Genomic DNA, 26,151 nt, shown 5'->3' with positions numbered 1-26,151 from the left:
GTTAGAAAGGGGGCTCAGGGACCAGACTTTTGTAGATATCACTTTTCCTAATATTAGCTGTACAGGCAAAAAGCTTTCACTCTTTTTTTATGTCTCCCTCCCACACTTTTGGGATTTCTTTTTGTTTTTAACAAGTAAGATGCTGATAACAGGCAGCTGAACTTAATGATCATTGTAGGGTACTTGAAACTGAATTATTCTATCCTGTAAGATGCATATTTCACATACATATATTCTGTTATCTGAGATTACAGGGGGAAAGCAGGTTGTTCCTAGTTTGGAAAAGTTGTCAATTTATTTGCACTGTGAAGAGCTGAGATCTGAGCATCTGAAACAGAAGCAAATCAATTCTGCCTCAGCAAGGAACACTGAGCACCCATTGACTCCTCCAGCAGGGGTGAGTGGTTAAGGCAGAAGGGAGGGAATGGGCCCCTGAGTGTATAATGCAAATTCCAGCAGATTGTCTCCATTCAAGGGAAAATCAAGGACAAAAAAAGATTTTCTTCTGCTTCCCATTGTGTTTTTCCTCAGTGGTTTTTGGTAAAAACACAGTAGAGTTGACCTTGGAATAATTTTACCTCTAGTAAATTTTAGGATTCACTGCAGGAGGGTGAATGCAATGTGGTGGTTTTAATATAAGATGTTTTACATCTCATTTGGGGTGTTTTGTCTAATGGTCTCTGTCTTTTGTATCTGTGCAGCTCTGTAACTCGGGATATTTTTTAATGCATATTTTCATGTCCTAGAAAATGTAAGAATCTCCTGGAAAAATGCTACAGTTTCAATGAAATAATGAACATCTTACTTTTGAGATGTTTATAAGAAAGAACCTGATCATTAAATGGCATTTATGTAAACCTGAACTTTTTTTGTAATTGAGCATAGAAAATAAATAATCTTATTATTTATCTTGCACATTGGTCCACTTTAAGACAGACAGATGCATCTTGTAAATGGGACTGTAATCTCAGCCATGAGAATCAGCAAAAAAGTGTTCTCAAGAGACAGAAGCAGAGGGAAAGAACTGGAGGGGAAAATCACTCACTTTCCTTAATCAGTACTAGTCCAAAAGAAAAAAAAAAAAGAGAGAATGATCATATCACATCTATTCTTTTGGACAGAACTATAACCATTAAATATTTCAGATAATATGCATTGACCCTGCAACCCATTTGATCCTCTCTTCATGTCTGTTCCTCCATTTTCCCCCGTGAAGATTATTAAAATTCTCCATAGAGTAGAAACACAGCTCACCTTTTGTTCAGACTTAAGCACAGCAATCACTAATATCTTTATTATTATTGTTATTATTATTATTTTGCATAGACAGCTTGTGTAAAACAACATTTAACTTGGATAAATATAAGCAGTGTGTGATAATCCTAGATATTGCTATGGAATGAGATGAAATTTCTCAGCAATGCTAAGAAAAGTATAAAAGTATTAATGGAATTCCAACAGAAGAGAATATGTTATATAATATTGCTGAAAATATAAAAGTCTACTTCTTATATTAGAAAAATACCTCATAGCACTTGGCTCTGCTACCAATTCAGCAATTAACTCTGTGACTTAAACCTGTATTTCAGTGCTTGGCTGGCCAGAAGTGAATATTCACAGCTGCCCATTGAGTCTGAGGGCAGAACCACATCTGTGGGTCAGCAGCACAGTGCCAGGTGTGCTGCAGCCACTGCTCTGCCCATGCTGGACATCAATAACAGCCTCCATGTGAGGTAAGGGATATCAATTAAAGAGACCTGGGTTGATTAAGGGTGTGGCTATAGACAGCTCAGTTTCAGCTGTGGGAAGAACAGAGTTAGTATAGCAACTTCTGCATTAAAAAGTGCTACAGGTTGAATGGATTGTCCTGGTGTCAAAACCATAATCCTAAAAAAGGACAGTGTAAATTAAGATAGAATTTAGATTTGGTAACTTAGCCTGTGTCCAGAGGCACTGGTTTATAGACCCTTATGCCAACAACAGACCAGCCTAGAGAACCCCACAGCTCTCCCTGTGCCAGACAAACACTCATGTAGCAATTCCCCCAAGCTTTTATGAAAGATGCAGGTGTATTTTTATGCATGCTGAAGGCTCTGTGTGTGTGTGACTGTGTCTGCTTACATGCTACCAGCATCTCCAAGCAGCAGTGCTCCTTCCAAAAGAGATGTGTTTGTGGACAAATGTGGTCTTTGTAATTTATTCTGCACGTCTTGAATATAGAGAAATTTTGAGTGGCTTGGCTTTCCTGGCAGAGCTGATGCCATATGAGATCCCCTTTTATAAGAATGACTGAGTGATGCAGAGAGTTTAAGTGACAGTTCTTTCTCTTCTAAGCTTCCCCTCAGCCATTCTCAATTTGCAGAAGGAGATGGAAAGGGAAACAGGGAGTGAGATACTTTATAAAGACAAAAATCAAAGGTGTGAGATGGAGAAGACCCATTAGACCATCTAGTCCACAGACTTCCAGGAAGAGGATTTACTTTATGCAATCTGCCAGGGGATTCTCAAGAGTAAAGATGACAATGGGATCAAGATTCACTAATGGAGAAGAAAGTGATGATGCAAGAGGAAAAAGTCCAGATGTAATGGGAGTCTGTCCCTCCTTAGCATTATTCTCACCTTGCTCTACCTCCCTGTACCACATCAGAAAGCTGGAAGTACCTGGAAGAACAGGTGATCCCAGACAGATTGTAGGGAAGTGTTCCTAGTAACTTCTGCTAATGTTTCTGCAATCACTGTGCCTATTTTTATTAGAAATATTACAGAACACTGTCCCTTTGGCAGTCTCCATGGATATCAGTTCTTGGAATCTGGTTAGATTCTCTTCCAAGTTGCATTTCTTGGAATCCTAGATTATTGCCCTTGACTTCAGAAAGTATCTCTTTTTAGACTGGATATTGAAATATCAACTATGAAATGAGAGTATTAAGGAGGGAAACAACCAGTAACACCCACACTGATATGATCTAGAATTAAGCCTATGTAAAATTTTTTGGTGCAGTGACGTAAAATTTGTCTCTGATGTCCCTTTTCAGTTTCTTCTTATCAGCTGAATCCCCTTATTTTCCATCTTCAGCTTTGTCTCCATCAAGTCCTTTCCTATATGTCACTGCTTCTCCTGTTTTTGTCATGTTTTTTGGACAATCTTCACTGAACTGATAAGATCAGAGAAATTTCTGACTAGTTTCATGAAAACAGGCAGGAAGGAAGGGAGTAACCCTTTGTGGGAAGGGGTTACCTCTTCTGAAAAGCCTTCTGAAAAGAAAAACACATGGAAATCAGTGTTGAATTTTCTGTCTAAACTCATCTTTGAGCATCATGTAAGAGTCTCTGCTGCTGTGTGACACCTTCAAGCCTTAAATACCTTGCATTTTACCATACTTCCTTTCCTAAGGTCTCTTAGAATTTCAGGTTATTTTGAAACTCATATTCTTGTTCAGATTTGCATAATCAGAGAAGAATCTCTAAATAAGCAGAAAATATATAATATTTCAAAGCTTTCTGCTTTATCCCAAAGTAGCTTACCCAACCTTTAGTTTCACAAGTGGCATAGTTATCCCTTCTGCCCCCAGGGGTGTGCCAATGAGAAAAGGCTGCAGCCTCAGTCTTTATTATTGCCTTATTGCCTGGGTTATTCAGGTTTTCTTGTTTATTCTCCCCAGGATTTAAAAATCTTGAGGACAAAATCATGGAACTGCTTAATCAGTGGTGAGTGAACAAGCGCAGCCTCCTGAAAGGAACAGAAGTGCCTGAGGTGCAGCAAGTTCATTGTGACAAATTTCTCTTGCCAGAAAAAAACAAGGAGTCTTCAGCAACTTGAAGTTCAGGACCATGAGAAATAGATAAACTTTGCACAATTCCCAGAAGGTTAATGGGCTTTGGCACCCATAGCCCAGTGGGGAACACCAAAATAAAACCTGGTTTCTCTGAAAACCCCCAGGGCTGCTCTGCAGGCAGTCAAACTGAGGATGTGGCAGCTTTCATGTGTGCTCCCATCTCCCACCCTGTCACAACAGCTCACACAGACTTGTCTCTTAGGTGTAGAGGTCTTAAAATATTATAAAAGACACGTTGCCCAGGCCAAATATCTTGGGCAGGTTTTGCCAGGCACAGCTGGCCTGGGGGAGATGATTGTCATAGAATCACAGGACGGTTTGGGATGGAAGGGACTTTAGAGACCATCCAAACATCTCCCTCCAACCCTCCTGCCATGGGCAGGGACACCTTCCACCATCCCAGGCTGCTCCAAGCCCTGTCCAGCCTGGATCCAGGGGCATCTGCAGCTTCTCTGGGCAACCTGTGCCAGTGCCTGACCACCCTCACAGTAAAAAATTTCTTCCAAACATCTGCTCTATACCTGTTCTCCGTTTACAGCCGTTCTCCCTTGTCCTATCACTACATGTCCTTGTAAAAAGTCCTTGTAAAAGATGTGGCACATGCTGCAGCCAGGACAATGTCAGGCTGCCCTTGTGTCATACATGCATTTGCAAGTTTGAATTTCTTGCAAGAAAACAGATTCCATCCCTTGAAAACTTTGCCTGAGAACAGTACAGTCAGTTGGAGTAAAGGAGTTACCACCCTGGGCCAAATGAATGCCAGAACCCAGCTCCTGCTGATGGCCAAGACCAGAGCCCTGCAGGAGCCCAGTCTTTGTCAGGATAATGTAGGAAAGGATAAGCCTCATTCTAACCTTTAACAATTAGAATTGTTTTCAAATCTGAAATAGTCAGTCCAATACACCCTTCTGGTTTTGTATCTGAAGTTCCAGCTGCACTCTGAATGCATTTTATTAGCAATATAAAGCCAATGCTGCATAAAGATGATTTTAAAGAAATTTCTGTGGATGTAAGTGCTGTTGTCTTCACTGCAGGGAAAGAAAAAAGACACCCCCCCCCCCCCCCCCCCTCCTTCTTCCTGGGCAGTGAGATAGCAATCAGAGGCATACACCTTATGGTAAATTAAGAAGTTTTACAAGGACAAAAATAGTAAAGAAACTTCCTCAAAATGGCTACTGGAGCCTTACCCCACTGAAGCTCACAGGAATCTGTCTATGTATGTCCAGATGTCCATGCATTTCAGACAGGCTCTATGAGACTAATCAAATGTTTCACTAATTTTCCAGTGTTAAATAGTTTAATTATTTTACTTCTTTCCATGTTAAATTTAAGAGTCTAACAGAAATGAAGCAAACCAATAAAAAGGCTGGATTCTTACTGGTTATTTCCTTTTCCCAATGGAGCTAAATAGAAAACAGAGGAATAAAGCCTGTGGCTGTGACAGGGTTAATAGTAAAGACTTTTTTTTTCAGTTTGAAATGGCTCCATGGTTCGAGAATGACTCTTTGCTTCCCCTCTTAATCTGTATTTTACGAGTGAGAAGCTTTGCATTATGCAAATCGTTAGATAGGAACAGGTGACATTTCAGCAAAGAACATGATCAGCGGCCCGGGCCTGGATTGGGCTGCTGATTTATACATTAGTATTTGTCACAAGGATCCCAGTACTTCACACCACACTCTGCAATTTGCTTTTCTATTTTTTCCTCCCCACAATCCTTAAGGTGGAAACTTCATCAAAGTATTTAAAACACGCTGCTTGGAGCAAAGGGAGCTGGTTTTGTTTTGGAATCAGGGCTGAAACAGCACAGTCTTGTTTTGATGGTGTTTGCTGGTGTTAATTGTCACTCTGTGGTTTAGGCTTGCTGGAGCTCCTGCACATCTGCACAGCTCCTGATCCAGATGCTCTGCAGCAGGAAAAACCCTCTGGTAGTCCACTGGCCCTACTGCAAAATGGGCAAATCTGAAGGACAACCTGGACTTTTATTTAAACATTATAAACAACATCTTCAAAATGAAAAATGTGTCAGAATGCAACTGTTTGCTGTTCATTTTTATTCTTTCCCTTCTGGACCTTCTCTAATGGCAGGCAGGCTCAATAGAGATTGATTTGTATGCCATGAGATACGTTTTGGACTGTAAATTATTTCTGGGAAAAAAAAAAAAACCTACTGGAAAAAAAGAAGAGGATTTACTACCATTGAATTTAACAACAGGAACAGTTGTTTTTCTTCCTTTCATCTTCTAGTTCTCTGCCACATTTTGGATTTTACTTTTACAGTGGTTTTGCTCCTGCCCTGCTAAAACTTTGAATTTTAACAGTAGCTTAAATCAGGGGACAGGAGAGGTTGTTAGGTGGTTGGATGTCATTCAACAGCAAGTGAAAACAATGCTGTTTCCAGCATTGTGTCTGTGTGTCTGTGCTCCTCAGCAGGGACAGGAGAATGTGCAGGGCATGGTGGCTGTGTGCTGTGAGCAGCACAGCAATTACACACCAAAGGCAACATGGCAACACATTTACCCAAATGCAGATTGCTCACTCGATTTCACAGCAGTCTTTAGTGCAAATATAAACTGCTGGTCTTCTTTTAAGCTGCCTGGCTGCCCAAAGGCACTGGGACACTCCAAAGCTGCAGGGCATGGGCTCAAGGGAATGTCACCAGCAGCATTTCCTGCAAATCAGGGGAGACAGGCAGGCAGAGGCATCTCTTTCCTCATTTGGTGATTCTGGCAGTGTCTGTTTCTCCCTGTCACTGCCTGTGCCCATCCATCAGGGCCCCTTCTGGACTGTGCACCCCTTAATGTGGCATTTTTTTGTTCCCAGAGCTCAGAAGGGGCTCTGTGAATGGCTCCTCTAAAGTCAGTAAACAAATAACTGGGCTGTGGGAGCATCTGCTCCACTCTGTGTACTAAGGCTGCACTGTCTTGGGTCCCTGATCTGGGCAGGAGCCAGGCAATGAGAGCTGCTGTAGCTTCTCATCATTCTAAATCAAAGAGCAATCTTGGGCAAACACAACCTCTCAGTTTTCATAAGGCTTTTCCTAGGGGCCTTTTGCTCTTTTGGCTCTTTCTTTGATGCATGCAAACACAAAACCAATTCTTCTCCTCAATGCTGTAGGGCCTGGACATCTCACAGCTGTTATAAAGGAAGCATATTAGGTCAAGTGAACAATTTTGGTTTATACCTTGCCACACGTTAATATATACCTTGCTTGTGACACATATACCTTGCTTGTGACATTAATGATTCTTAGGGGTGGAACTTGAATGAGAAGCTACTTTTGTAGCTGCATATTCTAATTTCTCCTGCTTTCATTTATGTGGATTGTCAAGTGACATAGAAATAACTCATTCCAGATGGCCCTCTTTTCCCTAAGCCTCTCAGGTATGTTGACAATTCACTGTCCTTGAAAGTCACGTTTCCCTGGCCTTTGAAAACACTTCTACTTACAAATGTCTCATTTTAGGACAAGTGTGGAAAAGTCTCTGTTGGATATAGCATTCAGCATATGGCACATACCTACCTGCAGTCATGTCCACAAATCCTTCAATGGGTGATCATATTTTACCTTGAGTTCCTTGGTTTTTACCTGGAATAATGGCTTAAGTTCCTTCTTAATGTGTTTCCTTATCTCCTTAAGGTAACTCTAGCAAAGAAAATAATGTTCTGCTGAGAATGGCACCAGCCCATCACTCACTCATGTCAAGAATCATTACCATTTCTTAATATCATCCCAATTAAACTTTAGATCAATCCAGCTGTGATGACAGCAATGCCTTTGGCACAAGCCTGTGCTGTGGGTGATTCTCCCAGTGCTGGGGCCAGCTGTGTGAAGGCTCCTGATGCTGGGAGCAGGAGGAGCTGCCCTGGCCTTCCCAAACATGCTCCAGGTCCATGGCACTGCAGTCTGGAAGGATGGGGAGCAAAGCCCCCAGGCCATGGTGGAACACTCAGGTGGGGCTTGCTGTGGGCATTGGTTTAGAAATTTGGGAGTTTATACCCAGTCACTCCATACCAAAGCTATAAAATGACTTACTGATGGAATTAACACAGTGAGCAGTCCAGACACAGATGAAATCAATCCCATAACACTGGCACAAATCACACTGTGGTCATATTTAATGACATCTACGATGAATGACTATGACTGTTTTTATAGCCATGCTTTATCTCAGATACATTTTTGATTGCCATATCAAATACTCACTGAATTTCCACAGGCTTCACATTCCACTGTGTTTTGAGGATGGGGTATCTTGCTCCTGTCTCACTAACTTCCTCTGCTTCATTATTTGTGTATCATCTCTCTGTTCATATTTTCTGTTACTGTAACACAAACCCTTCAAAGCTCTTATGGCATTTCTTGAAGGCTGGGTAATTTCTCTCCATGTCAATGAGATTATTAAGATTATCCTCATTTTACAGGATGGGAAGCTGAAAAAGAGATGTGACAAAATGCTTTGTCTGGAAGAAAGATGCTTGTGTGTATGCAAAGTTATCACTCACAGTTTTGTATTTCCTCTTTTATTTATACACACAACAGTTTGCTGAGGCCAGAAGGTGTGAGAATGTGTCTGGGTGGAATCCTTTCCTAAAGCAGGTGTGAGCAGCAGGTCTCCACATGTGTCCTCACAGAAAAGACAGCATTATGAGCTGCAACATTTGTCATTTCATTGTTAATAAGACCCAACCACCGAAACCGATGTATGTAGAGGTTTGTTAGTTTTTTAGTGTTTAAACACAGTTATTTCTCTGATGAGATTAAAATGGAGAGAATAAATGATACATTATTAGACTGGAAGTGTCTTACCCAGCAGAACCAGAACTTTACCCCAGTTCTTAAGCATCTTTCTGTAACCACAGCAGGGAATCCTTTCTGGAATCTCATGAAATCAAAGAATTTAGGCCATCTGTGGATTTTTAAAGTAACAGGTAAACACCAATCTTGGATCTATTTGTGTTCTTTCAGATGAGTAAAAGTAAGACCAAATTAGTAAGAACTTTTTCAGTGGTATAAACTGAACTCCCGTAGATGTTCACAGTACCAGATTCTTTAAATAACTCTTTTGATTCACTCTCTAATTGCCTAAGAAAAGATACTAAGGAACATTAAGATGTGCACAGCAGGGTGCAGTGACCTACTTGATAGTTGGGTTTTTCTTGATAGCCTCTTCTACATTGCCATATACTTGTGTCATAAACTGCTATATACAGGTGGCACATGTCTGTGAGGACAAGCACCTTGCCATAGCCCTGCCTCTGGTCAGCCCTGCTGACTGTGCTGGGGGCAAGAATCATCCATCCCCAGTTGTTTAAGACCACAGGGGATCTGTCTTTCCATGGGTGAAAACAAGAAAATTGTTTACGACTGTTACCTACAGGATACTGGTAATACAAGGTAGAATGGGAAGTTGTCATTTGTCAGTATTAATCTGAAGTGTTATATATGGTGGAAGGCACTGTCTGTTGGGGTTGTATTGTCTGTGCAAGGGAATCATGTTGACTTAATTGAAAGAATCAATTTCTATCTCAAAACCTTGGATTTCTCGTTGTCTTATGTCATATCAGCAAATTGTCATATCAGCAAAATGTCATATCAAGCCTGCGTTTCTGTTCAGAAAATCTATGAATTGTAAAAAATAGATAATAAATTTGGTTCAAATACTAAATTTTTGACAGAGCTTGAAATAAGGAAGAAATATGAGATTAGTAATGACAAGGATCTGTTGGTCTCCTTAAATTCAGCCAGTGATGAGAGACCTCAGCACCCCTGGCTGGGGCTGACTGTGAACTTCATGTGGCTGTTGTGCTATTCTTGGTTCTCCATTCACCTGTCTGTTAATACAGATATAAAGTCAATCATTGCTTCTGCATGCTTCACTTATCTAGGTTTGAGTTGTATTATGTTTTTTTCAACCTTGCCATTCTTCAGTTGTCCATAAAAGTTTTGGCTTACTATATAGTGACTACCATGATGTCCACTGACTTGGTTGGGCTTATACTTTGAAACTAAATGTTGGCTAATATATGAATCATAACTACATATATAATTTATAATTACAGGTGCAAGAAATTACATATATGGCCAAGTCCTCGCAGGGAGTTGTTACTGTCTCTTTACTTACCTACAGAAGTATGTATTAACCAACTTCTTCCTCAGCATGCTGAAAAACATACCAAAAAAATTATGTTTTTCCAAGCAGTTGAGCTAGTTCATCATAATAAAAGCAGAGGAAGCACAAAAAAGGGTTGCTGTCTTGTGGCTGTGTTGTGTGTGCTGGTTTAACAGGTGTGGAATGTGCTCCTGATGTGGACTGAAGTGAAAAACCACACAGGATCAGCTCTGAGTAGCCTTGTGCAGGGCTGGAGGATTTGTAGAGGCCTCGTGGGATGTGGGTAGGGTCATGGGCATTGCTTAGAGAAAACGTGTCAGAGTGAGCTTCAGAAAGAATTGGAACAAGATCAAGTTCAGCGAGATTTTGATGCTTTTGGGCCCACTCATAATCCAGAGGAACAGTAAATTACATAAATATTCTAAGTTAAAAAAATGCTTTTGTTTTGAAACAGGACAGAATTGATTTGGCATCTGGAAGTGCCCCAACCCCTTCAGCCCTTTATAATTAATATCAGAATCATGGCAGACTCTGATCTCCTAAAAAATCTTTACCTCAGAAGACTTTTTTGCGAGTCAAAAATACAGAGATAACTTGACTATAATGTATTTATATAACATTCGAAACTCTGGATGCTGATCCTAATCCCCAGATCACAGTTTATCTGTGACAACTCTTTCCTCCAACCATGGCAGAAAAGAGGAGAAAATGTGCTTGGACCTTCAGCTGAGCAATTGGGCTGGGTCCCAGGAGCCTCGAACTGCAGAATGAAAATCCACATCTCCTGTGCTCCCATTTTCAGGCAATCCCAGCACCCACAGTGGTGATGGATGGCAGGGTTCAGGTGCTTCTCCCTCCATAACTTCGTTGTAATCTGCTGCTGGAAATAAAACCAGCAAGACTTGTGCTGCCAGAAAGACATGTGACCTACAACCCCACTCTGAGATATTTGAAAATGATGCAGGACAATGCTTATTATCAAAGTCTCAGCTTCTCAGTGGAAGCTGTTCAAATTTCCCTGTAAAACACTTTACTGGCCCTTATCTGATAGTATTTCTAGGGGACCTTTTATGGCAAAGGACTTGCAAGCCATGGACATGTGACACTGCTCTTTCTGCAGGCTGGAGAAGAGGTGAGAGAAGTAAGGGAAACAGGACTGTGAGGCAGGTGGAAAGCCCATAGCCAAAATGGAGAAACTTTGCCAGACAACCTCTAAAACTTGGGTGAATCAGGTGTGGCCTGGATTTTAAAGGTTTGCCCGAACTGACCTTAGAACAATGGCAAGCTAAGGGGTGATTTGAGCACAAGGATTTAAACCTGTTATTCTAGAATCTAGGCTGATAAATCATATAATTATATAGTAATTATTAATTGAGTATTGCCACAGAAAGTAGGGAGTTATAATGGTTAAAATGACTTATTTTGCCTTTGCTGAGGTTGCTGAAGATGCATCTTATAGGAGAAGTTCCTGTAACTCGTGAATTGTTATACAGATTCCACCTTAAATGGATTTTATCAGCCTGCGCAGCGGCAAGCCCATGCTAATATTGGCTCCAATAAAGAACAAATCAGTGCCCAACTCGACTCGTCTTATCGCACAGTCAAAACTGATGGCTGCAGAAGTCATAAAGATCCCATTTAATCTCTCGCCTATCTATCACTGTGAATGTCTTTATCCTCTTTGTGCAGTGGTAATATCTGCTCATTATGAAAGCAAAATAGATCTGGCATGAATAAAAGCGGAATGAAGTGCTCACTTTGATTTTGACAGCATGATCAGTGGAAGCAGTAATCTGTGAGAATCAAAAGGGCTAAATTATTCCATAACAGTAATTTGAGGGAACAGCTCAGAGCATACACATCTGCTTTCATATATTGTGACGTGCACTGATAAAACATCCTTCCCAATTTTCTCTCTCTGTGCTTGACTAATCTGCAACAGCTCTCACAATGTCTAATCACGCCATCAAAAGGGAGAAGAAGTTCAATGGAGACTCAAATGAAAGAAGATTGGAAAACTATCCTCAATTGAAATTACATTTGTAAATGAGTCATAGTTTTTCTGTTCAGAGTGCATTATGGCAAATCTGCCTGAAGAAGTAGTTATGCTGAAGAACAGCAACATGTATCTAGATTGTATTTATTCCATTACTGCTCAAGTAAAATTATGGGAGCTTAGAAGCCCTGGGGCATCTTTTCAAAACTGATATGCCAAATTCATAGTCAGATTCCTGTGGTATAATTATAACATCTCTGGCCAGCTGAAAGATTCCCAATACATATAAATTACACAGCCAGGTTACAGTTACACTGTAAAAGGTTTTTTCTTTTAAACATTCCTGTTATGGAAGATTTCTTCCGTATCTGCAGCCTGGGTCATGGCCATACTTTTTTCACTTTCTTTCTTTGCTCATGGCATTTTTGGAGCTAATTAACCAAGCCTATAATATACTTGAATCACTAAAACTAAGGTCACTTTGAGGGTGAATTGAGAATGTATCCAGCGGATCCCCATGGACAAAAACTATAACTTGAATCATGTGTGGACTGGTGTGAAATATGTGCCGCACAGATTAAAAGTTAAATATTCACATTAAAGCTCCTCTACTGAATATTCACTTTGTGGTTGTTGACATGCTTTTAACACATGATGTAAACCTCTTCTTCCTAAAGCTTATGGGCCTCATTTCTGATCTTTGCTAATTGAAGTCTGTCCTCTGGCACTCCAGCCTCTGAAGACACATTGTCACTCCTGCAGGGACCTCACTTTGAGAAGTGTTATCCTTCCCTTCAACATCTGCTCCCGAAGCTGCATGATTTGTCAGCCAAGGTATTGTACCTCTCTGTCATTTTGATTGCACTCACACACTACTGAACTCCCTCAAGCTGCCTGCACTGGGTAAACCCTCACTAGAAACATCAGTAATGAGCCTCTCCCTTATCCCTTTTTTTCCTGGTATAGCCAAAAATATTTGTGAGTGCCTCCTCTGTAGACCTGTGCTGGGGTTCAGTGATGGATCTCCCTGTGCTGTGTATTTCTGTGATGAGGATGAACCTACAGATCTGACAGAACACAGGTAAGGAAATGGTTCTGCTGTCAGCTGATGGCATTGCTTGCTGCTCTGCTACATGCCTGGGAAAATTTGAAAATATGAACCAAGAGGAAAATATGCCTGGACAGCACTCTGCAAATGTTTAGGTCTTGGTGAAGCCCATGTAGGTCTTACTTGCCTAAGAAAAGTATGAGTGAGCAGCTGCTCCTGCTCTTGATATTGTTGCTAGAGCAATATTGACTCCAATATTCAATATTCAATATTGTGGTTTTAGGAATTTTTTTTTTTACTAATTTTTAGCTCATTTTCTGCAAACATGAGTTCTTATCTAGTGATCAGTTTTGCTTGGTCAGGATTTTTTCAATCTGCCTGACAGAAACTTAAGTCTCTGCAAAACTGAAGTAGTAATTTTTGAGATTACTGGGATCTGTTTTCTATAAAGAAAAAAATCAAATAAAAATGGTTTTATTTTACAATATTTATAAGAATGTAAAATATAATGAGATTTATGAAATAGAATTCTTATAATATAAAATGCACATGTCAAATTTGCATAATTTCATTAGGCTTTGACCTGAATTTAAACATTTTCTTAGGACTTGTCTTTGTACAGATGATGTCCTAATGGTCTCTGGAGATTATATTTCAGCTTTCTTGTTCTTATTATTACTGTTAACTTTAATTCTTATCCCATAATAAAAGGTAATGTCTTTTCACCTTAAACCCCTGGGATGCATCATAGTCTTGTGGCCATGGTAAATGTTGGAGAATGTGGCTGAGTGAAAGCATATGTGAGATATCCAAAGAACTTTTCCAGTGGCTTGCAAACTCTGGTCACTTGTTGCTTCTCATGTGTTTGTTACACCTACTATTAGATTTACAGCCCTTAGACGTGGATCTGAATGTTTTATTGGCCAAATTATTCAGTGAAATTTTCATGCTGGCTAAATAATACAGCCTGCAATTTTTGGTGCAAGAAAAACATCAGATAAAATTGATTTTGAAGCATGCAAATTTGACAACTTGTGTTGGGAATATGCACTTATTAAACCAGTGAACAGGTAAAATTTCCTGTGACAAAAAAAAGCCCACATAGCACATACCATCTGTCCAATCATCACTTAGCAATAAGGTTTGATGAATAAAGAAATAAAGGCTACTCTAGAATTTTGCACAAATTATGGAATTCTACATTTTTTAAAAATATTAGAAACAACTGGCTGAGTATTACTTTACTTTTAAGTATTCTGGGTTTAGTCATTGTACTGGTGGGAGGATTATTTTTGAATAATCTGTCTATGTCTATGTGAAATATGCAATAGGACATGAATAACATTACAGGTATTTTGGTTCATTGAAATCTTCATTTTATAAAGTCAAGGAAATTAGATCAATGTAATTTTTTTTCTGCTTTCATCTGTAGTAAAAGGCTGTTTTAAGGTTCCATTGTCAAGACAGGTGTGTAAATGCACTATTTAAGGGTACAGTTGTTCATGCTGCAGCCAATACTCTCACTAGAGCTTCAGCAATTTGCCTCACAGGTCAGTATGTTTTGTGACAAAATTTGTGCATAATTAATCTTGATTCCTCAAGCACTTTGCCCCACACCCAACTTTGCCTCTATGATTAGCCACATTAGGTTCAATAGAAGAAATTATACCCTAATTTAGGTTTGTGCCTAAGCATTTGCAGGATCAGAACCTAAAATGTGAAGATCTCTTAGGAAATGTTATACCTTTTTGCTTGTTCCTGTTCCAGTCCTAACACATTTTGAGATACATTAAAAAATATATCTATAACAAGGGGTGATTTGAATCTGTATGCACAAATTCTCCAGGTCGTTAACATCTCTGTTTCTGGACTGGTTCACTGTGTAATTTTCTATGGCCTGTTTACATCCAAGCCATTCCAAAACAACATATATATCAAGAATTAGCTTAGCACGTTGTTTTTCTCTGCCAAAGACCCACAAGGAGGCTGTAGGGATAAATGAGCCTCTTATGGTGATTAACAGTACAGTGATGCATGGCAGACAACTGCCTACAGACTGCCTTCCTTACAGTATTCGTGTTCATTCCTAATTTTCTCTGTGGAGAGTCAGGCTCAGGGTCAGATTCAGTGGACTGAACAGGTTTATGGCTATTGCCTTGGAGAAGAAGGAAAGAAAACCAAATATATGCTGATAAAACCCTGGCTAACACTTCTGTCAGTGTTACAATTCAACTTCGAAATTTTAGACCCCTCAGTCTCTTTTGCTGGCTGAGGATGGCTCCTGGTCTCATGGCTAAAAATTGCCTTTTTCTGCTCATATGACCAACACCCTTCCACAGCAGCCTCCTGAAGAGGTTTCAGCATTGCTGTGGCATCAACTGGGGAGCACAGGCTTTATAAAAATCACCATGAATGCTGTTGTGCTCTTTTCCTGCTCTTTTTCATCACCACTCATACTGAGACAAAACATGACTGTGATGAGCAGTGCAATGTATTTATCTGCATGACAGCAGCCAGCCTCCAATTGTCTCAGTGCTGTGCACAACTGCAGGCAGAGGGGCACACTGGGGTAGTCAGTGGCAGCAGGGGCACAAATAAAAGTAAAAAGAAACCTACATGTTTGTGTTCTGTAGTCTCCTGAAATGCCTCCTACTGTTTCTGTAAACTTGCTTGTGACACATGGTTACTATAACTGAGATTCTTCTAATTTGCCCTTTGCACTTTTTTGGTTTTGCACACAGTACATAATTATTACTTGAAGAGATAAAGATACTGGCAAATCATGGTGGCAATGAACATGCCTGAGAAGATATTTTGCACCAAAATAATTTGTAGTTTTCCTTCAACAAGCTGGAGAAGCACGAGATTGCCAATGTCAGTACTGTTTTTTTCCAGCTTTAGGGGAAACGTCCCCTCCTCAAACATAATGATATTTCCCAACATGATGTTTTTGTGTGAGCTGCATCTGAGTTTGGGCCATTTCTACATCCAATAATGCAACTGTTCTCCAGCCACTGAGGATCTGCAGGCTGAGGGTGAAAATCCTCAGAACCACAGTGAGAGTTCTCAGAAGTTTGCTTTGGTGGGTTCAGAGTGGTTTTGACACTGGGTTTTTGGAACACTGACTGTCCAGGACATGTCAGTAGGGATGTCTGAACATACTGACATGTCTGAGTAGAGCCTTTTCTCCAAGTCCTAGACCTTTACTAAAGGTAATTACAAACATCCACTGCACAGAGATAAAGGATGCTGTGCTATCTGTCTGCTGGTTTAATGGCAAATACTGGCATATATGTTAGTTTAGTGGTTAGAGACCTTAAGCAGCCCATGGGGGATTTGGGCCTTGGCCACTCCTTGGCCTGAAAAAATTCAGACCAATGTTTTTATCTCTGGTCTGTGCTGAGTAAAGGGGAGAGGGAGCTGACTGTGCCTGAGCCTGGCAATTCACTGGCAAAGGAAGAGCAGAGAAAAAGGGAGCGTATAGTTCTGCAGGCAGCACAAGAAAAATCATCATCCTCCAAACGGAACCCTGGGCTCCAGCTCACTCCCAGGGCTTTTCCTAGGGATTTGCCTCGGCCACCCTGGGCAAGACCCCAGCAGAAAGGTCCAGCCAGGCTGCAGGTGCTCTCCCTGTGCTGGTAGAGCCCCTGGTGGAGAGTCCAGATGTGGTAACTGAGAGATTTCCTGCCCAGGCAGCTGTGCTCCCAGCACAGGCTCATGCTGCTCCAAGTGCTCTTGTGCAGGAGCAGCACATCCACAGCTGGGGCACAGCAGCATCCTCGGCCAGGACAGATGTAATTCTGCTGAATAGGGTGGGCATCATCAGTTTGCCAAAACTCTGCCAGCAGAATGCAATAAGGTCTCGAAAGTCAGCTGTGACCCATGCTGAGGTCTGAAAGCAGCTTGAATTCTAGCCTGTTTCCTACCCTTGTCACACTTCTAAATGCCACCATGCAGCAGAATTTGTGTTTGTCATAGGATTTGTGCAGTACTCTGCTTCACTTTATACACGTATTTTATGTAAATCAAGTGTTAATTACCCTGGCTCTGTATTTTGTGTTGAATATCATTTTTTTTAATTACAGGCTCCATCCCAGGTTAAGCCTGCATGCCTGTTGTTGAGCCAATTATCATAAATTCCCCTGTAACAATTAACAATATTGGTACAGAGCTGCATGTATTTTAAATGTTATAATTATGCTCAGCTCTTTTGTTAATTGGCCTATCTGACTCTTTACTTTTTATGCTGCTCATCTGCTCATTACCACAGCCATTTAATTCAATTAGCACCTTAATTAGAAGAACAGCCATGTCCAATGTTGTAGGACTTGTCAGAGTACGCGGCTTGATTAGCAAAGACAAACACACCATGCAAATCAGGCTGGAACATTTGGGGGCGGCAGGAATGGAAGGCAGCCAGCTGGTGAAGTGGAAAAGGAGCGTGTCTTCATCCCCCAAAGCTTTGCCAGGAGAGAGAAAATAAAGAAGGCATCAGACTGAGGAAGGAATAAAATAATTTACAATTCCACGAGTTAAGGCATCACTTAACACGAATGGTGTGTAACTCCTGAGGACGGTGTCACTACTAAACTATCTCCTACCCCCAGTGCTCTTAAAAAAAAGACAGAAAGTGAGAGAGATGTGTAAAAAATAATACAGTAATCTCCTACCATATCATATGTCCTTTTCAGAGTAGGAAGTCAAACCCCAAAGTCTAGATTCAAAGGGAGAGAGAGGAGGAAAAAGAAACACCCTGATCCCAGGTGTAAATCCACTCAGCTCCACTCATTAATGCCAAGTGAGGAGCAGGTCCAGGGTATTTTAAAATCACCCATTTGACCTAGACCCTCTCATTTAAGATAGCAGCATTGCTGAGGAGAGACATGAGGAGCTGTAGAATTGTATTTAAAAAAAAATAGCTGCGTTTCCAAGAGCAGTTTAAGGCTCAGTTTTGTTTTGTGCCAGTCTATTTAAATCTTTATTCCCTGCCTATTAATTCTCCTAATTAGAATTAAATGAAGCATGCTAAATTGCTAGATTAACCAATAATTAAGCAGGCAAAGCAGTAACGTTTAATACACACAGGCAGCTCTTTCTCTTCTGTGATAGCACCATGTCATGCCTGCTCATTTTATTTGAGAGGAATTAAGAAGCTTGTCTTCCATGATCAACACCCCCTCCAATATTAACTTACATAAAATAAAGGCTTTCCCAAAAGGGGATCAGTTTCCAGCTAGTTATCAAGGAACCTTTGATTTTATTTTTTAATTCCTTATCTGTGAACCCTTGTGAAACCTATTTGAATCAGTTGGCTCAAGAAATCCAACAGCTGTACATATATTTAGCAGATAGTAGATTTTAATTAAAATGATATATAGTTTGTGTGGTGCTCCTTTTATTCTGTGTTATTTCTTTATTTCTTCTCATGTAATGAAGTCCTACACTTATTTTCCAGAGGATGGCAGCCCCTGTCCCTCCCTCTCACCTCCCCCCTGTGTCATGCTTTGCTCCTTCAATATTCATTTTACATATTTACACATAATTTTGTCTTTATGGTGTGCCCCTGCCCGTGGGATATCTCAGTATCACACAATCCTCTCTGTGTGTAAACAAGAGGCTGTGCACACCCATCATGGGCACTCCTGGTGACTTTGAAGGTTATTCCTTGGGTGTGTAAGTGCTGGAAAGGCTGGGTCAGGAGCAGGACCAGCCTGTTCAGAAGGGGGTTTGTGCCTCTTAGGAAGGTGCTGGCTGTGCCTTGAGCATGTAACTCATTCATGTACAGAGGGCAGCAAAGGCTCGTGAGAGGGATTTCATAAAGCTGCTCAGTCCCATATGTGCAACTGAACACATATCTTCTTGTCTTTTATTCTTTGGGGCTAAGCTGTTAGCAAAAATTTGGAATATTTCTCATTGTTCCCTCCAGGAGCAGAAAAAATCTGATGGAGTCAGGTGTTTCTCTTGGGATGTCTATCCAGTATTTTGCAGACAGGTCCAAATTTATTTTGCCTGTGGCTTGAGCAATCTGCCTTTGGAGAGGAAGCTGTGTGGCTGTATTCAGGAGCCATGGCTTCTGATTTGAAACCACTTTGCAGCCGTTTGGCTGCACAACAGGCAGGGTAACACTGCCTTTGATGAAATCCTGTAACAAGAAAGGCTGGCCCAGAAGTCCTGTTTCCCAGAGATACTGAACAAGAGGCTGTGTGTCTGCTCACAGTCCCATCTCTCTTGTGGCCAGCACTTTGCCCCAGAGTGGGTATTTTAGCAATATCTTTGAAATCATTTAATATTTGAAATATATTATATTTCATATATATTATATGAAATATAAAGTGAAATTATGTAATGTTGTCCCCTTTCACTTAAAAGTAACTGTTAAAACTCCCAAAAAAGCCCTGTTAAAACTGCTAAAACTCCCAAAGTGGGTGTGTTAACAACCTTGTTGAAATTAAGTAATATTTGAAATATACTATATAAAATATAAAATTAAATTATGCAATACTGTCCCCTTTCATCTGCAGGTGAAAGGGGAAAACCTCTGTCTTGTTTTTTCCCTCTCCAGGTGATCCTGTGCCTTTTGGTACTTGCATGAGCATCTTCTGAGATAATTTTCTTGGCCAGTCTGGAGTAAAAGCAATGCAAGAAAATAGACTTTCTCCCCTGCATTAACCAGTTGGATCTGCACACCACAAGGCCAAATGAATATGGAGGCACCATGAGGGCCAGAGTAGGATCTGCAGCTGGTAAAAACTGGTAGTGATGGGCCTCTTCTTATGGCAGTAAATCAACAGCTTAGCTCAGCTATCACCAAACTGCAGTTTATGTTTGTAGACACATAGGTGTATCCTGAAGTAAAATCATGGATTATGAAAGAGAACAGGTTTGAGTTTATTTTATTTCTCCTCCTCAAGCAGGAGGAGTCCTGTTGGGTGCAGGGAAAACTAAGTGCCAGTGCTGAAGACATCAAAATTGCCTTATTTCAGAGATTTGTGGGGTTTTTTTTAACAGAATTTCAAAGAATTTCAAAGCTCTTGATCTCAGTTTGTGCAAAGTTTTCTGAGCAGCAGCTTTCCATCAGGACAGCATAGTTTCATGTTCCTGTTCTACACACATCTCTAACCAACCTGAGCAACACCAAGTGCTTATGATTTGGAGGTAAAGCTATGCAAATACTGGCGTGGGGCTGCATTTTTTTCTCTGTCTCTCTCACATGCTCCCCAGTTCAAGGCTGTCTAAATGACCATGTACTTGCATGCTTTGGCATAAAACCCTTTAAAGGCAATGCCAATGTACATATCTCAATATAAACAGGTGCTCAGGGGCTTGCCAAGGACAATTCGTAGAGTCATGGCCCAAGACAGTTTTGAATCCAGACATGTCCAATTTGAAAATAAAATAAAATTATAACAACAGCTCAGAAGCATTAGGGATAACCATTCCCACCAAGAATTTGACCTGGTTTTGCAGTTGCTTGTACAGAGGTGCTGATTAACATGGAGAACAGTAAGTGTCCTCTGAATCGGTAATGTCAAAAAATAATGCTGAGATGATGGGGCCTTGGAAGTCAAGGTAAATCAAGATGTGAGTGAATGCCTTCATTTCTGTGAGGGGCCAGGCTGAGCAAGCTGGATTCTAATTTCTCAGCTGTCCTGTGGTGTGAACTGTGTGGCCCCTGCAGTACATGGCGAGGACAGCAGAGTCTGCCTTCCCTTTTCGGCTGGCTGGCTGATTGATTCATTCCTCTTCTTTTCTTCAAACCAGGCTTCTTACATGCTTTGGTGAACCTCCTAGTCAGTCTCTGGTACCTCTGTGGATTCAGTGTGTGTGTCTGTGTGTGTGTGCATGCACATGTATTGCACTTCATCTGCTTGATGCAATAATATCCTGGGGGAATGTGCAGGCTGTAAACTTCTTCATAACATCCTGTTCCTGCAACTTGGAGATATTGACTCTGAAGGGAAACAATGGCATGAATAAAATAAAAATAAAAAAAGTTAATTATCCTTTGTGTTTGTAATTTAATTAAAGATGCAGTAAAGTTTTACTGTTTTTCCAGGTGATGATGTTTAGGGCTCTGAAAAGCTATTTGTGCTGGTGAGATTAAAGTGCATTTTAAAATGTTCCCCGAGCACTTTCACATTTGTTGATAGATTTTTAAATTAAACTTTAAATTGTAATCTAAATTACCTCCAACAATTCATGGTCCCTGTAATGAACTCCCACCATTCCTGCTGTCATCTGACTATGATATACTGTAAATGGTAACTGCTCAGGGTTTTACTGAATAGTGCTTTGGTATTACTGCTCTATATTAGTTGTGTACAACCCTCAAACAGAAATCAAAGCACAACACAGGTTTGGTTTAGCATAGTAACTTTATTATTTGCTGGTCTTTAGTCTTAGTGAACACTGCTACTGCTAATCATTTGGGACCTCATAGAATATAGTTCCAAATAATTTTTTAGGCATTCCTGTCAAGGTAGAAGTATTTGCATTTTACCAGCCAATGAGCTTTTGGACATAAATCCTTAATGGGTAAAATAAAACTAATTGGGGAATATGAGTTCAAGTGCTCATTCGTAAAGTGACCATGGCTCATCAGCCCCTGAGGCACAATTAGAAGAAAATACTTTCCTAAATGATTGATGTAGATTCAAAGAGGAAAAGGAGATTGCACAGGGATGGTGAAAATAATTCACTACGGGCTGCTTCAGTGTGTGATGTGGGTTTGGTGAGGCCAAGTGGTTTCCAAGAGCAGAGCAGAGCCAAACTTGCAAATCCCTGCCTGACCCTGGGACATCATATTGCCTGAGGCCCATGGACCTGTTCCTGGGATGAAATGAAAAACTCCAAATGTAAGCTGGTCTAACATCCATGGGAAGCTCTCAAGGATCTCAAGAACACTTACACATATGGAAAATTAGAAGGAAAAGATTTATTCTCACAAAATAAGTAAATTTTAAAAACCACAAATCCAGCCAAACAAAAAAACTCTACATGACCTGAGGATAAGCTCCCAGGGAAGAGCAGAGGGTAAAAGTAAGCAGGTCCAGGAGTTCTTTGCTGCAGAAGGGTGCCTTGTTATGTTCCAGCAGTCTGTCACATAGAACCTTTTGACATGGAGTTTTATCTTTCAGCTGGAAAGCTCTTGGTGGACTTTTCTTCCACACAGCTACACATGCTGTACAAGTCTCAGCTTTTGGTTTCCATGAGTTCCCTGTTTTAATTACTTGTTATGTAAAATGAAAACTGGCTTGTTTGGTTACATTTGATTTCTTACCTTTCCTGCTATGAGGAAAACTAACACTCTTTGTGTTTCCTGGTCACCTTTGGCATTTGTCATCATTCAATGTGTTGGCAGCCATGCTGGAAAATGTGATCATTAATTAGACTCATTGCTTTTCCTTATTCCAACCCCCTCATTTTGGATCACTACTATTGCATTCTTCTCCTTCAAGCCCTCTTTTTCTTGAAGCCCTCTGCAGATAAGCTACTGAAAGAGAATGACAGTGTCTATGGTGCTGCCATGCCTCAGTTCCTGCCTGCTAGGCTGAGCAACTCCTTGTATGGGTTTCCTTTTCTTCCATATGGTTTTCCTTTTATTCCCTTCCCATCTGTCTCTTGTCTACCAAAGGTAAATTGTGCCAAATTACCCTGACAGCTTCCTCTGATAAGGTAGATGATTTTCTAATCAAAGAAAATGCATGAGATACTGTCTACCTGGACTTCAGCAATGCCTTTGATACTGGATAATGATCACTTGAACTGGGGGAGAGGGGAATGAGCAGAAGGATTGGAGGGTGGGTCAGGAGCCCACTCAAGTGAGACAAAACTAAGAAGTCTTTGTCTTTAGATGGGAAGTGCTGACCTGAGAGACCACCACTCAGCAATCACTTATGGACTGGATATTTTGAATATTTTCACCTGTGACTTTGGCAGAAGAAAGGAAGGAAGGACAAGGGTTCATGGTGATGTTTGCTTGTGAATCAAAACTAGAGGCCAGATATTGTCTGCAGGAGGATCAGAGTGTCAGAGAGAAAGATCTTGATTACTTTTTAACTGGAGGTAGCACTGAAATTGTACAAAACACAAAATCATGGTGAGGGACTGGGAATGAAGAATGCAGACTGAATTATCCTACTGATACATAAACTTATTAGTTTTTAAACATCTCTGTCCACTGAGGGCCTCTGTATTTATCAGTGTGCAGTTCTTTATTTCCATTTTTATTTCAATTTTTCTTCCAATTCAGAAGTTTAAATGAGCATGGCTTCCAGATTCATTTTCAGCTGGAGACAGAGGCATCATCAAGCATTCCACAGCTCTGAAAGCTGAGCCCATGCTGAGCTACACACAGAGCTCATGCCCTCTGCAAGAGACACAGAGCAGGATGCTTCTTTTGTGAGGAAAGTGAGACTGCAGTGAGAAGAAAAACTGGTTTATAGTTTTATCAAAAAATTTAAAAATAACTAGAAATTCAAGCAAATATCTGTCTTGAACTTTTGTGGGTTTTGAAAAGTAAATGCTGATATTTCAGCTCTGTGTTGCTGATGATGAGCAATTGATGAGTTGATTGCCTTCCTGGTCCCACTGAATTGAATAAGAGTGCTGCTGGAAATACTGGGTCAGCCATGTGAGCAAAGTGTTCATTGTTCACTGCTTACAGAATCCCTATGCTATGATAGTAAACATTGTTTTCTCCCAAGCTGAAAGCACACAACTCCAGTTTTTCTGTTTCATTGGGAAAAGCTGCCTTTTTTAAAAAAACAAAATTAATATGAAAGGCAAAAAGGAAAAAAAGACAGTGGGGATGGGGGATGGATTTATTCTCCCCTTTCTCCAATCTGTGATGCTGAAGTTTCCTGATCATAATGCTACATGCAGACAGGCATTTTCCCAATATAACTTTATCCACAATTTGTAAGGTAAATATTAATTGTCTTAAATGCATACAGGGTTATTAACAATGACAGAGCATGTTGAGTATTCCCCCTAAAGGACATTGTTTCTTTTTTTCTTCCTTTTAAAATGATTGAGAAATGCCCTGCAATGAACCTGATGAATGAATATATATATATATATAGCAGTTTTACATGCTGCTACCTACAGACAGCCAGTCCTAATTTAAGGTGGGAAGCAGATAACAAACTTCCCAGTGCACAGCAGGATACCATCTCTCACTAATAGAAATTCACATTCCACATTGTACATCAGGCTGTTGGCGCTTGAAACGCTACAGCGGTGCTAACATTAGAATTCAGAGATATTTGTTGACACTTCTCTTGAGACTGCTCCTACACACCCCCCCTCAAAGAGATAGCACGAGCCTCAAAATGAATTTGTTGGTGAGGCTTTGGAGCCCTGCTCTAGTCACATGTGGTTTCATTTTTCTCAACGTGACCTTTGGTTCGTGCAGCGATGGCTTTGGTTTGCTACTGGTTTCGAGGCAGGAGCTTCAAGGGAAAATGAGCCCATGTCTTTCTTAGCTCTTAACAAAACTGTGGTCTTGTAGTGAACAGAGATCATATCACCCTCACAAAGTGATACATGCAGGTTAAAGGATGTCTGCCCCGTTTCCCAGGGATGTGGGTCCCTTGGACTGCTGCCTGATTTCAATAAAAATGAATGGGAAAGTATGGAAATGTGCACTGAGTGAGCACCTTCATGGATAACAGACCTTTACAGGTTTTATGATAAAGAAAAAAAAAGAGCTTAGAAAAAGAGCATTTGGATACTTCTGAGTTGCTTTTGCTGAAAGGTATTATAAATATGAAAGGTTGTTTTTTCGTAAATGTGGTAAGCATAGAATGATGATAATTAAAAATACTGCTGGTAACACTCCCACATCAATAACTGCTTTGGATTTTTCAGTCTTGTTTTATTTGAACTGCTGCTGACAGTGCCCACTGGAGCTCAGATGTCAAATCTTTCTATTCTAATGCTATCCTCATCCTGTTCTTGAGTATAAGATATTTGGAATGTCCTCAGAGTGTCTATTTATGTACATTTCAATACATCTAGGGAATATAAACCTCCTGTAATAACATATAGGGATGTTAATAAAAGTATGGTTTTAAAGAGTTGTCTAAGTGTATGCTAAATTATTTTAATTGGTTTATATTATTTGCTATCTTGGCTGTTGCCAAGTCATGAAAGACTGAAGAGAATCCATAGGTATTAAGTTTAAATAGTTCTGCAACAATTCTAAAGAGAGGGTAGCAAAAATGGTCAAAGTTTAAATGATATAATTTTAAATTCCTTTAGAAAATGGAACACAAAACCAAAAATAAACTTATTCCAAAAATGTTAACATTTAACAGTGTTCAGAGTATATGAGAGCTCCTGGGGTAACTAGAGTAATAAATGTATCCTATATTTAAGAGAAAATTCAAAGCATAATGAACATGTGAGATAGATGGTTATGGAAGAAATGGGGGGTTGGAAAAAAATGTTTTTCATGTGGGGAAGTCATAGGGACACAGTAGTGAACTTCACAGCTTCATGAATGTATATGGATAAAAAAAAATGTGAAACAGGACTGCCAAGGCAGCTGAACAAGGGAAGCCAACATCAGTCCCTGCAATAAACCTTAAGAAAATAATTGTTGGAAGCTGTCCAGTGGACATTGTGTCAAACACATGGAGATGACAAAGCCAAAACACGCCTTTGTCCACCAACTAGAATAACAGTGGCAGAGGAAATTATACAGAAGAAAGTCCCTAAATCAGTAACAACAGCACTTAATGCAACCCAGTGCCTCCAAATTTTGTTTTTATTTGGTCCTTTTGCCTAGTTGCAGCAATAGGATGAGTCAAGTTATGAGAATGATAAACCTGCATCTCTGTTTCCAGATCCAGGTTTGCACCCAGTCCCACCCTGTGCTGTGGGACACTGTGGCTGAAAACATCCAGTACCTAGATTGGAGGTTTGGTCAGAGATATGAGAATTTGTCCGTGATGTTATTTGGAAACAAAACCAAAAAATAAGCTAAAAAGATGACTGACAAAGATGGATTCATGTACATAGAAAGATGCCCAGTCAGAGGTCAAACTGAAGTTCCAGTATGTAGATGCTGCAAGGAAGTTTAAAGATGATGGCTTGTGGTTGGAGGGCTCTTCAAAAGATTTACCACAGGCTCTTGCTAAAGTTACTGATAGA

Source organism: Agelaius phoeniceus, chromosome 4 (genome assembly GCF_051311805.1).
Source record: "Agelaius phoeniceus isolate bAgePho1 chromosome 4, bAgePho1.hap1, whole genome shotgun sequence".
NCBI classification, from domain to species: domain Eukaryota; kingdom Metazoa; phylum Chordata; class Aves; order Passeriformes; family Icteridae; genus Agelaius; species Agelaius phoeniceus.
This window is presented reverse-complemented; position numbering follows the sequence as displayed.